The sequence below is a fragment of the Prunus dulcis genome, unplaced genomic scaffold, assembly GCF_902201215.1.
Source record: "Prunus dulcis unplaced genomic scaffold, ALMONDv2, whole genome shotgun sequence".
NCBI lineage: Eukaryota > Viridiplantae > Streptophyta > Magnoliopsida > Rosales > Rosaceae > Prunus > Prunus dulcis.
This window is the reverse complement of record NW_023010007.1, coordinates 68,863-83,395: the sequence shown is the minus strand read 5'-3', so window position 1 is coordinate 83,395 and position 14,533 is coordinate 68,863.

The following is a 14,533-nucleotide window of genomic DNA, read 5'->3' as shown; positions in this document are numbered from 1 at the left end:
GTCAGTTCTTAACAATGAGAAAAATATAATTGAACTCATGAAAAGATAATAGCACTTAACATCAATCAAAATAAAAGGATATGAAAATATTGAACAACCATAAATAAAAGAATTTAGCAATTCATACCGTATATTGGATTAAAGAACAATTCACAAACTTACTCAAAGAACATTCCCTTTAGCCTTAGCTAGAGTTCTAGCAACTCATTACAAAGGAAAACATAAACTAAATTTTGAATGAAATGGATAAAAAGATCTGTCGTAGGGGTGCCCTTGCCAAATAAGTTGATGGGTGATTTATAGTAGTCAATGAGGTGAGTGGGAAGTTAATACATTCGTGGTGGGTAATGAAGGGTTTAAGTGAGGGATTAATTGGATTAAACATGTGTTGATGGTGGAGAGTTAGTGGAAAAGAAATAACGGTGAGGTAGGTGGGCGTTAAATGGCTATGAATGACATGAAATAGGCTCTTTAGCTTCAACGGTTTTGTCTTCTCTTCTCCCTCTTTACTTCTCTTTACAATCACAATAATCCCACAATCAATTCTTCAATAAAAATCCACCAGCAATTCTCTTCACACCTAGCTTGAACTTGGACAAATGTATGTCTTCATCTTTTGGCTTTCCAACTTCCTACAGAAGATAAATTCACCTAATAAGTTCACCAAATTAATATAGAAAATTCATAAATTCAGTTGGTGAGAACAAAATGTAACAACAAGTGAATTATATTTATTAAGCCAAAATTATATCGTAAAGTCTCCAAAATAATATTAAAAAGATGTAATTTGAGACTCTCATCAGCTTCACAAAGGGAAACTTGTCCTTAAAATGGATGAGATTGATTATGTGTTGACACAAGCCCCACCACATATTCCTCCTGACCAAACAGCTACTTAGGAAGAAATAACTAGTTATGAGAAGCATGTCAAGGATGATAGTAGAGGTAAATGTTACTTACTAGCATCCATGAACAATGAGCTACTAAAACAACATGAAGATATGGATGATTGTGCTTCCATATTGCTTCACCTTAAAGAGCTTTATGGTGAAGCTACTCTTAGCTTGCGTTACAATACAATATGTGAACTTGTCAACATAAAGATGACAAGAGGGACTCCGGTTAATCAGCATGGTCTCAAGATAATATCATTACTTGAGAAAATTAGAAAAATTGGATTCTTCATTTAATGCTGAAGTTCAGCAAGACTTTTTTCTTTCGTCCCTCTCATCAGATTTTTCCCAATTTGTTATGAACTATAATATGGGAAAGATGGAAAGTTCCTTATCTGAGATACTCAATATGGCTATAGTAGCTGAAAAGAATATCTCAAAGGATAAAGGGTTGAAAGGGACAGTTGCGGTGTTTGAAAAGGATTCTTCCTCCTCTTCCAAATCCAAACCGAAAGGAAAGGATAAGGGAAAAAAGAAGAAAAGTTTTCTAAAACCCAAGGAAGGAAAAATAACAAAGAAAGTCAAGGAACCGAAAGGAACTTGCTTTCACTGTGGAAAGGATGGACATTGGGAGAGGAATTGCAAGGATTACCTCGCAAGCTTCAAGAACAAGCCTTCGAAAGGTAACACTCTTGTTCTTGAATCAGTTTTTACAGTTAATACTTCTACCTAGATAGTTGATTCAGGAGCTAGTCAACATATTTGCAATTGTGTGCAGGGACTAATGGGAAGTAGAAGACTCGAAAAAAGAGAAATGGTGCTAACTGTGGGTAATAGCACTAAGGTAGCTGCCAAAGCTGTAGGCACCTATCATCTCAATCTACCTTATGGGGAGACCCTGAATTTAAATAATTGTTATTTCATTTATGGTTGTGTAAAGAATTTAATATTTGTCTCTATGCTTTTAAGAGACGGATTTGTTGTTTTGTTCGACAAACTACTTTGTTCTATTTCACATAATAATCAAATTATTGCTTATGCAAATTTGATTGATGGTCTTTTTCATTTGGAAATGAATGGTATTATTAATTGTATGGATAAAGATGCATCTAGACTTAAAAGGCCTAGTGATGTGGATAACTCAACTAAATTGTGGCACCTCAAACTTGGACACATTGGCCAAGATAGGATTCACCAGATGGCTAAAGATGAATGCCTTGGATCTTTAGACCCTGCTCCTATGCCTACTTGTGAATCTTGTCTACAAGGTAAAATGACCAAGTCTTCTTTTACTAGTAAAGGAGAGAGTTATAGAATTGTTGGGGTTGATCCACACAGATATTTGTGGACCTTTGTCTACAAACGCAAGGGAAAGTTATTCATACTTCATTACCTTTACCGATGATCATTCACGGTTCGGGTATTTATACTTAATGAAGCATAAGTCTGAATCTTTTGAAAAGTTTCAGGAATTCAGAAATGAAGTTGAAAACCAAACTGGCAAGAGTATTAAAATCTTTAGATCCGATCTTGAAGGTGAATACTTAAGCACAGAGTTTCTTGATTACCTCAAGGAACATGGCATCTTATCACAATGGACTCCCCACCAGGGACTCCACAACACAATGGGGTATTTGAAAGAAGAAATTGAATCTTAATGGATATGGTTCGTTCTGTAACACCCCCCATTACGTACTTCGAAAGGTGCTACTTATCCTACCTACTTGAGAGTTATTAACAAAAGATTGGTCAATTGAACTATAACTAAAATGGAAAACCAATAGAAACAAATTCCTCAAGAAACTCAAGAGTCACCAAATGAAATCGTAGCTCAAATGAAAAAGGTACATCTAGCGGAAGCAAAACCACTTAATTAAAAAAAGTTATGTGTCAACCACTTATTTTTCTTTTCCTTTTTCAAACCAGCTCAAATGACCAAGGACTGCTGCCACCAAGCCTCCTATTACTCCTCAATAACTTCGGTACCTGGAACCACAATAAACTACTAGTGAGATAAACTTAGTAAGTAGCTAGAACATGCTTCAAACAAGCTCAAACAATTATAGTATAATATATATATATACGTATAAATATACTAATACTTAACAATATGCTCATACGCTTGTGCACCTAGCATGAGAAAGAATGCATGAACTTATCCAAATTGCACATAGAGTGATCCTTCAGTACTAGAGGCCTATCAAATACTTTCACGGACAGATAAAGGGGCCTTGTCGTCGCCCGCCGGCAACACCCACAATGTGAGCCTTATAACATTCTTATTGTCATCTGTCGATGGCACTCAAGTTATGAGCCTTATAACTTATCAGAAGTCACCCGTCGGTGACACCCACACTGTGAGCCTTAAACTTGTTGCGCATCCCAACGCATGAGGCCTCATAGTGACGTAGGATTCTCTAGTAGTCCTTACTTATACTAAGTCATAGCCAAAGGGTGTACTAAGACTCGTACATGTCTTACTCATACTTACTTGCTATAGTTTGGACACACTTACATACACCAATCCAAGAACATACATACATCGCAATCAACAGATACAATCACATATACAGTTATTTATTTACTTACGTATATGCACACATTCACATATATATTTATCATGGTTCAAGAGCAAGTCTAGGATACTTACCTCGCAAAGAGCACCCCAACAAGCACTTGAGATATAAGCCTTAAACAAGTGCTAACCTATACGCAAACTCAACTAGTAAGGCCCTATACAAAGGCAAAGTAGTCTGCCAACACTGGCAGCGTGTACTCAAATAATTTTCGTAAATTCTAATAAATACAAAACAGTTTCAAAATTGATATGCTTAAAATAGACATGTAGATCGTCTCAAGGTAAAAATTTGAAAACAAAACTACACTGTTAATCCCCAAAACGAAACCCAACAATCAAAACCCTAAACTAGAATTCTGCTGTCAAACAGCAGTGTTCCACCACCGCTTATAAACATAAGTCAAAGGTCTTAATCTACGTATCTTAAAAATATAGAGTCATTTTATTATCCAATCTGTTCCTGAAAACAGTTTAATAGGACATCCGACCCTGACCCAGTCCAATTCATAAAACTGTTATAAAATAACTAGACATTCTATGACCACGAGATTTTATAAGGTCATAGTAGACTTAACGTTTTACATCATATCAAAATTGAGGTCAAACGGAGTTCGACTTCCATGTCATCTACCAATTATGAAACTGACATTCGTAACTGGGAGACTAAAATCAAAGTCGCAGGACCAACTTTGAAAAATCACCGTGAATTGTGTACTTGTCCAAATTCAAAGATCTTTATAGTTACAGAAATTTGGGCAAGTCTAGTTTCTTAATTTCAAAATTTCAGGAGGAGAAACGATTGTTACCTTCTCGAACCCTCCTCTCTAAACTCCAGCCGTCAGTCTGCCTCCAGAAAAACCTTTTTCCCTTTTCCGACCTCTCTCTCTCCTTTTTGGACGTTTTTTCCTCTGTAACCAACTGAGCTAAACCCTAAAGTTCCCTTTAAATGTGTCACCTAATGGGCCAGCCCTATTCTTAGCGCTAAAACACTAGCTGGCCTCAAAGAACATATCGGAGAGTCGGCCCGCTCACACTAACCTACTTGGGCTTTCGTAAATTGAAGTATCTTGGGCCTAAAAGCTTATAATAATCTCAAGTTTACCATTGCACTCAGCCTTAATCACGGATATATCATGGTATAGCATAAATTATCAGGAGAAAATTGACTTAAATAAGTCGGGCCTTACATGTTCCATGATGAGCTATACTGATTTACCTATATCCTTTTGAGGATATGCACTTAAAACAGCAATTAATTTGTTAAATAGAGTGCCTTCCAAATGTGTTCCAAAAACTCCATACGAAATGTGGTTTGGGAAGAAACCAAGTCTTGGTTATATCAAGATTTGGGGTTGTCTAGCATATGTCAAAAGACAAGATGCAGATAAACTAGATGCAAGGTCAGTGAAGTGTAGATTTATAGGGTATCCCAAGGAAACTATGGGATATTACTTCTATCACATGGATGAGCAAAAGGTGTTCGTTGCAAGGTCAGCTACCTTCCTAGAAAGAGAATATGCTCTTGATGGGAAAGGGGGACATGAGACAGAACTCAAGGAATTGTCCAATGAGCTAGAAATCAACATTGAACTGAATGAAATTCCAGATCCACAACCTATTATAACACAAACTCCGCGTAGTTCAAGTAGGGTTAGAAGAATGCCTGAGAGGTATTATGGTTTCCTTCATGAAAACGAAGGAGAATTAAATCTCCTAAGTGATTGTAAGGATATCGAAGACCCTTCGAACTACAATGAGGCAATGTCAGACATTGACTCACAGAAATGGCTTGGGGCTATGAGATCCGAAATGGATTCTATGTATACCAACCAAGTCTAGATTCTAGTTGATCCACCTCCTGGTATTGTACCAATAGGAAATAAATGGATTTTCAATAGGAAGATAAGCTTAAATGGGAAAGTAGAAACCTACAAGGCAAGGCTAGTAGCAAAGGGCTACAAGCAGAGAAAAGGGATTGACTATGAAGAAACCTTCTCTCCTGTTGGTATGAAAAAGTTTATTCGAATTTTGCTTGTAATAGCTGCATACCATGATTATGAGATTTGGCAAATGGATGTGATGACGGCTTTTCTTAATGGCCCCCTTCAAGAAGAATTATACATGGATCAACCTGAAGGCTTCATTTCTAAAGCTGATAAGCATAAGGTATGCAAGCTACATAAATCCATTTATGGATTGAAGCAAGCTTCTAGGAGTTGGAACATCTACTTTGATGAAGTTGTCAAATCATTTAACTTCATACAAAACATGGATGACCAATGTGTGTACAAGAAGGTTAGTGGGAGTTCGGTAGTATTCCTAGTGTTGTATGTAGATGACATACTAATTATTGGAAACGATATAGGAATGCTATCTTCAGTGAAGCTGTGGCTCACTAAATCATTCACAATGAAAGATATAGGAGAGGCATTTTATATACTTGGAATAAAGATTTATCGTGATAGATCTCAGAGAATAATTGGATTATCTCAATCCTTGTATATAGATAAGGTGCTGAAGAGATTTCATATGGAACAATCTAAGAAAGGGTTGCTTCCAGTTAGACATGGACTTCACCTTTCTAAGAACATGTGTCCGAAAACTCTTGAAGAGATACAGCAGATGAGTAAAATCCCTTATGCATCTACAATAGGGAGTCTCATGTATGCCATGGTTTGTACAAGACCAGATATCAGTTATGTTGTTAGTGTAACGAGTAGATATCAGTCAAACCCATGATTAGATCATTGGGGAGCTGTTAAGTGTATCCTTAAATACTTACGAAGGACTAAGGACATGTTCCTTATTTATGAAGGAACATCAGAGCTACAAATGGAAGCGTTTACTGACTCGGATTTGTCATCCGATGTAGATGATCGTAAATCCACATCTAGGTACGTCTTCATCTGAATGGAGGCGTTGTTAGCTAGAAAAGCTATAAACAAAGTGTTACTACTGACTCCACCATTGAAGCTGAGTACATTGCTGCCTCAGAAGCGGCAAAGGAAGCTGTTTGGATGAAGAAGTTCATTACCAAACTAAATGCGGTTCCAACCATAATGTCACCAGTATCTTTGTACTGTGACAACAATGGGGCGATAGCTCAAGCCAAAGAACCTAGGCCTCATCAGAGATCCAAGCACATTGACAGAAACTTCCACAAGATTCGAGAACTCATTTCGAATGGTGATGTATGCATTCTAAAGGTTGCATCTGCAGACAACGTAGCAAAAAATATTTTCTATCCAGATTTATCTCCATATCCACTCACTAAGCCTATGTCACAGTCACAACTAGTAGACATACAGAGAAAATGGGTATTAGATACATGGCTAAATAGCTCTAGTGCAAGTGGGAGATTGTTAGAAATGTGCCCTAAGAGCTAATACATTTGATGTAATCTCCTTAGAATGCATTTCGTATATTATAAATAAAGGGGAATCTTATTGTGTTATCTTTTATGTCGTGTAAAGAAACAAATGTCCAGGGTGTACTAAATAAGAGATAAAGTAATCTAAAAAAGTTTAAATTAGGGAGACCTTTAATCTCTAACTGTAGTATCCCAAAATGTTCCTAATCGTAGGGTTACCAAATGGGCATTGATAAACCGTCAAGATTGGCACATATTATGTATGCTCAATAACGAGGATGGTTGGTCTTACAAGTATGTGGGTGCTCATTAGTGAATGAGAACACTGAACGCGATCAATTATAGTTCTCGTATGGAGTATTTATCTATATGTCAAACGAGAACTTGTAGTTGCAATAATGCAAATTAGTCCTTAAACCTGAGGCATCATGGTTGTCTTGTGATGCGTTATTGATCTTTGATAACTCGCAAAGGCAAGTCGTAAAAGATTTTCCTTATGTTCTATTGGGATCTCTTAATTCATCATGGAGGCATGTGAATGTACAATAAGGAATCTCTACATTTGATAAGAAAAGAAGAATGTTTCAAGATATGATTTAGTGAATCTTTGGCTGAAGTACTTGAACATGATTTAGAAAGTAGTTTTTAATCATGTTCTATTGAATCACATGAGGTTAACCATATTAGGGGTTTGACATTATCAATCCATACCCTAAAAATATGATTGGAAACATTGTATAAGAGAAGGACCGTATTGCTTGCAATTCCAACTGAATAGGTTCTTCGTCTATTCTAATTAGCTTTGGTAGCCTTGATATATTGCTAGATGTCACTCTTGGCTTGTGGAAGTCTTAGGATTGATTGTGATCGATTTAAATAAAGGAAGAATTAAAAAGGGGTTTTAACTCCAGTTGGTTAGAAAGAGTTCTAATATTTTCCCACTGCCTTGCTAAATTAGAACCTAATGGATCGCACACCTTAAATGGTTAACTTTGAGTAATACAAATGAGAATGAGTAAATCAATTTAATTAATTTGATGTGGATGATTTACTACATGTAAAAATGTATTTGGGCCTCGGTAATAGTCAATGAGAAGCCCAAATGGTTGGGTATCAAGCCCAAGGCCATAAGACACCTAAATATTACGGTTCAAGTGTCATAAGGCCCAATTTTGGAAGCCCAATGGGGTTTGGCCGAAAATACTTAAGTAAATGTGTATGGGAATTGTTTCCATAAGCTCATTAACACACAAACACAATCCAACATCAACCAAATAGGTTTGGGAGATCAAAGAGAGAAAAAAGAGAGTTTTCAAGAGTGAAACACTTTCATCTTTCAAAGGGGTTTAGATTGAAACCAATCTTGAGAATCTTGAACTAGCATCCTTGTATTCTCAAGATACTTCTTCTCATCTCAAGGTTTCATTGGTGTGGAGACTTAGAGGCCATATCCTTTTGTGGCTCAGAAGATCAAAGAGGAGATCAACAAAGGGAAATCATCAAGAGAAGACGAAAACACAACTTGGTTCATATTATAGCATCAAGGGTAATTAACACTTATCCTTTTCTCTTGTGCTTTCATTTATGAAATCATATCAATGTTCATGGCTTAAGATACTTGGAAGAAGTTTTGTTTTTGAATTTAAACAACCACCATATTCTTTCGTTGTGATTAACTTGATTCAACAATTGGTATCAGAGCCATAGGTCAAGAAGAGGACGATTAAGTAGACAACTGTGATCTACCAAGTCATAACCAGCTGCCCAACAATAGAAGTCAATGTAATAACCCGATCCTAAATTAATATTTCATTAATCAAATAATCAAATAAAAGACAATTATACCCCTATAATATTTTATAAGATTTAAAGTTGACTTTTTGATTGGGAAGGAATTTGAAAATTTTGATTGGACATTGCATAGATCACATCGAAATGAGTCCGTAGACATGTAGTGGGCTCAAATCGGAGTTGTAACGAAACAATTACGATCAAAAGAAATTCAGTGGCACAATCGTAAATATTTCGAAGTTCAGATTTTTTTTAAACCCAGATTCTGCTGTGTTGCGATTTTGGGGAGGACCAGCCATTTTCAAACTTCGATTTGTCCTCCGTCGAGCCACCAAATCAAGCCATTTTCAAAGTTAACAATTTAAGGTGCGCGATTCATTAGGTTCTAATTAGCAAGGTAGTGGGAAAATATTAGAACTCTTTCTAACCAACTGGAATTTAAACCCCTTTCTAATTCTACCTTTATTTGGATTGATCACAATCAATCCTAGGACTTCCATAAGCCAAGAGTGACATCTAGCAATATATCAAGGCTACCCAAGCTAACTAGAATAGATGAAGAACCTATTCAATTGGAATTGCAATGCAATACGGTCCTTCTCTTATACAATGTTTCAAATCATATTATTAGGGTACGGATTGATTATGTAAAACCCCTAATATGATTTATAACCTTATGTAATTCAAAAAAACATGATCAAGAACAACTTTCTAAATCAAGCTCAAAATACTTTGGCCAAAGATTTGTTGAATCACATCTTGAAACATTCTCCTTCTTTTATCGAAAGTAGAGATTCCTTATTGTACATTCACATGCCCCTATGATGAATTAAGAAATCCTAACAACACTTAAGACAAATATTTTACGGCTTACCTTTAAGAGCTATCAAAGATCAATAACGCATCACAGTTCAACATGATGCCTCAGGTCTAAGGACTAATTCGCATTATTGCAACTATGAGTTCTTGTTTGACATATAGATAAATACTCCATACGAGAACTACGGTTGATCGAATTTAGTGTACTCATTCACTAATGAGCACCCACATACTTGTATTAGTGTCAACTACACAAATGGTTTGAGACTAACCATCTTCCCAATTGAGCATACATAATATGTGCTAATCTTGATGGTTTATCAATGCCCATTTGATAACCTATGATTAGGAACGTTTTAGGATACTATAGTTAGTGATTAAAGGTCTCCTGAATCTAATCTTCTTTAGATTACTTTATCTCTTATTTAGCATACCCTAGACATTTGTTTCTTTACACGATGTAAAAGATAACAAAATAAGTTTTCCCTTTATATATCATATACGAAATGTATTCTAAGGAGATTACATTAAATGTATTGCTCTTAGGGCACATTTCTAACAATTATCACAAGAGAAGTGTTCGAGTCGGTAAAGCCAACAAAGGGAGTTGACTAATCAGGGTGGCAAAGTTAGTGAGTGGGCTTTTATCTTCATAAATGATTTTATGCAATTAAGTTTCATTATTTGATCTTGAATAAGTATTAAATAGCTCAAGTTTTTCTAGCATATTTTGCTGAGGTTAAATATTTTATTTATATGCTACCAAGTTGAAAACGCTTAAATAATAAGGAAAATAAGGATTTCAGAGAACTATCATATGAGTGGCAGCAGAGTTTTAAGATAAAAAGAAATTTTTTTATTTATTCCAAACCTTCCATAAATTTATATTTTCTTAAAACCACCCTAGGTACTCAAATATAATAAATATTGCCTTAGGTATTTCAGTTGCCTTCAAATAAATTGGTTGACTTCGGCTAGGTCAGCATACTTGACTTTTCTCCACGAGTCTTAGGAGTACCCGGATCGTGGGAGAGAGGAATGCGGACTAGGCTGACTAAATGTCTCCTGGATCCAGTGAGGATTGCGGCTCGGGTCCATTTTATGTTACCAAGACCTGTAAGGATGTGTCACAAATGTGACACGAGGAATTGACAGTTATTTGTGGGATTAAACGGAAATAAAGGAATTGACGGAAATAAAATGGGCACGCCTTGGGTGGTAGACTAAATTTCATTTACAATGTCTTTAGCGGAAGGATGTTTTGAATAAGTGTGTGAATGGTTATTTAATATATATATATATATATATGAATGCGTGTTGTTCAGGTTGAACCAATAGGAGGTCACATTCGTTGTGGTGCCCTAAAATAGGAAACTTGTTGTTTGAGGTGATTAAGGTAAGCAAATCACATGGAAGTATGTACCTTTTGAGGTCCTTAAGGGCACTTCTATGTCATGGAGGGGCGCTAAAAGAGTATGTCATGGAGTTAATTATGGAAGATCGGGAAGGTACTCATGGCGAGATGGATGAAGATTACAATTCGGTAAAGATGATCCTTTCTGGTATTCCTCTCGAATAATCAAATTGGTAATACCGTTTGTCAATTCTAAAGAAAGAAATAAAATTTTAGCAAGTCAAAGAATTCTGACTTCCCTTAGTGGGAGAGCCAGAGAGAATCAATCACGAATAGAAATGTTTAGTTTTCAGAGGAAGACTAAGCATTACATCCACTATTAAAGGATATTCTTATTTTGAGAAGGAGATTTCTCCTTCTCTGTTCATTTGGTCAAAGCTGTGGTTTGGTTGTAAATCTGGTTGTGACTTTTGTTGACCCCAGAGGGTCTTTGATGCTAAAGTATTCAAAAGCCTTGAATTATGTGGAATAATTAGAGGCAAGGGGATGTATAGTATTGCATAAGGTGTGGGTTCACAGCATGAGCCATCACCCTTCTCTGATTAAATTACGCCCTGATTGCATAATCAAAAAATTTCTTCATGCCGATTAGTTTCTTAGCTCCTTTGTTTATGAACGGAACAGGTTCTAAATTTGGTTTCATCAGGATTTGATCAGGGGACTTGAGTCCTTGACAGCAAACAAAAGTCGGGAGAGGTACTAGAGTCCCGGCATTTAAGTTTGCGTTTAGGTGATATTCATGTTTTAAAGGCCATCATTTGGAATGTTTTGAAACCAAGTGAACCTTGGATCGAAGTTTCATGTTGTAGAGATATGGGAAGCCCGAGAAGTTGTGTTCCCGTTATGTCAAGTCAAGGAGGGTACCACTTGGGAACTCGAGGAGCTGATGCGAGCCTAATATCCTTATCTCTTCTAGTGACAGATATGAAATTTCGAGGACAAAATTTTTATAAGGGGGGTAGATTATAAAAACCTGATCCTAAATTAATATTTAATTAATAAAATAATCACTTAAAAGACAATTATACCCCTAGAATATTTTATTAGGTTTCAAGTTGACTTTTTGATTGGGAAGGAATTTGAACATTTTGGCTATGCCATTCTGTAGATCACATCGAAACGAGTCCATAGACACACAGTGGGCTTAAATCGGAGTTGTAACGAAGAAATTACGATCAAAAGAAGTTCAGTGGCACAATCGTAAATATCTTGAAGTTTAAATTTTTTTTAAAACCCAGATTCTGCTGTTTCACGATTTTGGGGAGGACCAGCCATTTTCAAACTTCGATTTCTCCTCCGCCACCATCTCCGGCAAGTGAGGTATGGTTTTTCATCGACTTTTCGAGATTTAACTGATGGTTGGGTAGGATTGGATCAATTCCTAGCGTAGATAACCAAAATCAAGAATTGAAATTTGGCCGGATTTCGGGTCGAAATTCTGGTCACTTCCGGCCATTTTAAGGGTAGGTCCAAGAATCTTGGCTGCGGTTTGGAGTATTTCCAGCCGCCGGAATTTGATTAACACACCCATGCCCACTGGCGCATGGGCGGCTCGTGGGCAATGCGTTGGGGGCTTCATTCTATCCTAAAACGATCCTCGTGATCTCACGAGCGCATAGGTACTTTCGGATTCCAATATGGTTAACGTTTGACCCTCGAACAGATCTCGCCTATTATGCGATTTTCGGGTTCGATAAGTTTGAGCTGTTGGATCGTGGTCAATTTCATATATGTTGATCTAGACAATTCTAGGATCATGTAGGATTCGACGAATCGTGAATTGGAGTGCCGGATACTCCAAAATTATGAATCCTAAGGTAAAATAACTGTAACCGTCTGATCGTGCGATTGTGATCAACTCGACCATCCGATTTGGACCAAACTCCCAGGACATGGTTATTAAAATACGTAGAACCCGTAAAAACTTCCAGATTTGTGATCGGAGGTAGTGGCCCTCGAGCTCGGTTGACCGAGCTTAGGTGGTTTGATCCCTCGATTGACCGCGAGTCTTCTGAGGCAGTTACAACCTTTGAGAAGCATTAGAATGACATTGTAAGCGAGTCCTGACCCAAAATGTGTTATCTGGGTGGTGTTACGGATTAAGTGTAGATCGTTATTTACAGATTGCTAAATTGGGCATAGTTTAACTAGTATAGTATTCGTTGGAATCTATGGGCGTAGTGAACATCAACTTATTGTTTTATTCTTTTATTAGCTTATTTATTTAGTAATTTATTTGCTATTAAGATTATTATTTTAGCGTTGGAATGGTATGATACTAGAAGTTCGAAGTGGTTATAAACTAATTAAATATTTAAGGGCATGTCCATATTTAATACATATACTCAGTAGCTGAAAATGATGAGTCATGGCCCTTAGTCTTTATCAGAATATGGCATATATATTCTAACTATAATTGAGAATCAATTGTTGGAAGTTGAAATTAAGGGCAGGATATAGATTGTGAAATAAAGGGAGAGTATTGATAGAAGTTTGGGATATGGTTTTTTAAACCCACCACAAGGGTACCCCCTAGTTGCTTTGAAACAGTGTCATTTATAAATGATGCCCCACATGCTTCGGGAACCCCTGAATAGTGTGGCGCAAGGAATGAGGCTCAGGCTTACCAATGGTTCCTTGAGGCCTGTGAGGATTGAGGCTCGGATAGACTTAGTGTCTCCGAGGCCTGCGAGGATTGCAGCTCAGATAGACTTGGTATCTCCGAGGCCTACAAGGATTGTGGCTCGAATAGACTTGGTGTTGTTGATGCCCAAAAAATCCACAGTTCGACCCAAAATGAATTCTCGGCCCAGCGCAATGTCTTAATAAGAAAAGACCCGATTTGGAGCACACGAAAGTTCGTCATTCACACTTGCACGTGCAGTGCCAAATAAATATGCAATATGTCACGCTAAGAGTTGAAATAAGCACTAGCTTTACAAGCCTATGCTAATTATACCGTCAAGCATCATATCCCTTTTCAAAGGCGACAAAATTCAAGCACGCCAAGTGACATGCAATGCCAAGCGAAAAATCATTATTATCACACCTAGCCACGCTACAAGCTTAAGTGGGCCCAAGCCACGCAAATGCCTGGGGCTTGCTTGAGTGGGTTATGGTATGGATGATAACAAGTTGTCATGAGGCCCATTGATGGGCCAAGAAATGGAAGTTTCGGGCTGCTTGGGAGCCTTGAAACTAAAGCCCATTTCTTGAGCCCAAAATGTGGGTGAGCATAAAGGAGAGAGAGAAAGTAGCCCAATACCCTAGAGAAATTAGCCCATCACCTCAACAAAATAGCCCAACACTTGATGGAGTTAGCCCATTTACTTGATAAACTAACTTATTGTCCTAGAAGGCCCATGCAACTAAAATAAGGATCTAAAAAAGCCCCAGCACTTGGCTGGAGAAGAAAGACCACAAAGAGAGCTAGGACATCCACGTACGCAGAGTTGTTGGGAGGCTCCAGCACATGGGGGGGGGGGGGAACGAATTTCAAGCAAAAGCATTCAAAGAACTAGGGGGTATTGGCTCGCAGACCACTAGGAGGGGAGGCATCCTTCAAACCAGCATGCGTACCCATTTCTCTCCCCTATCAGATTTAGCCATGGAAGAAGGAGAGAAAGAAAGGAAAGAGATGGCTGGGAATGAGAGTCCCCCACTGGAAT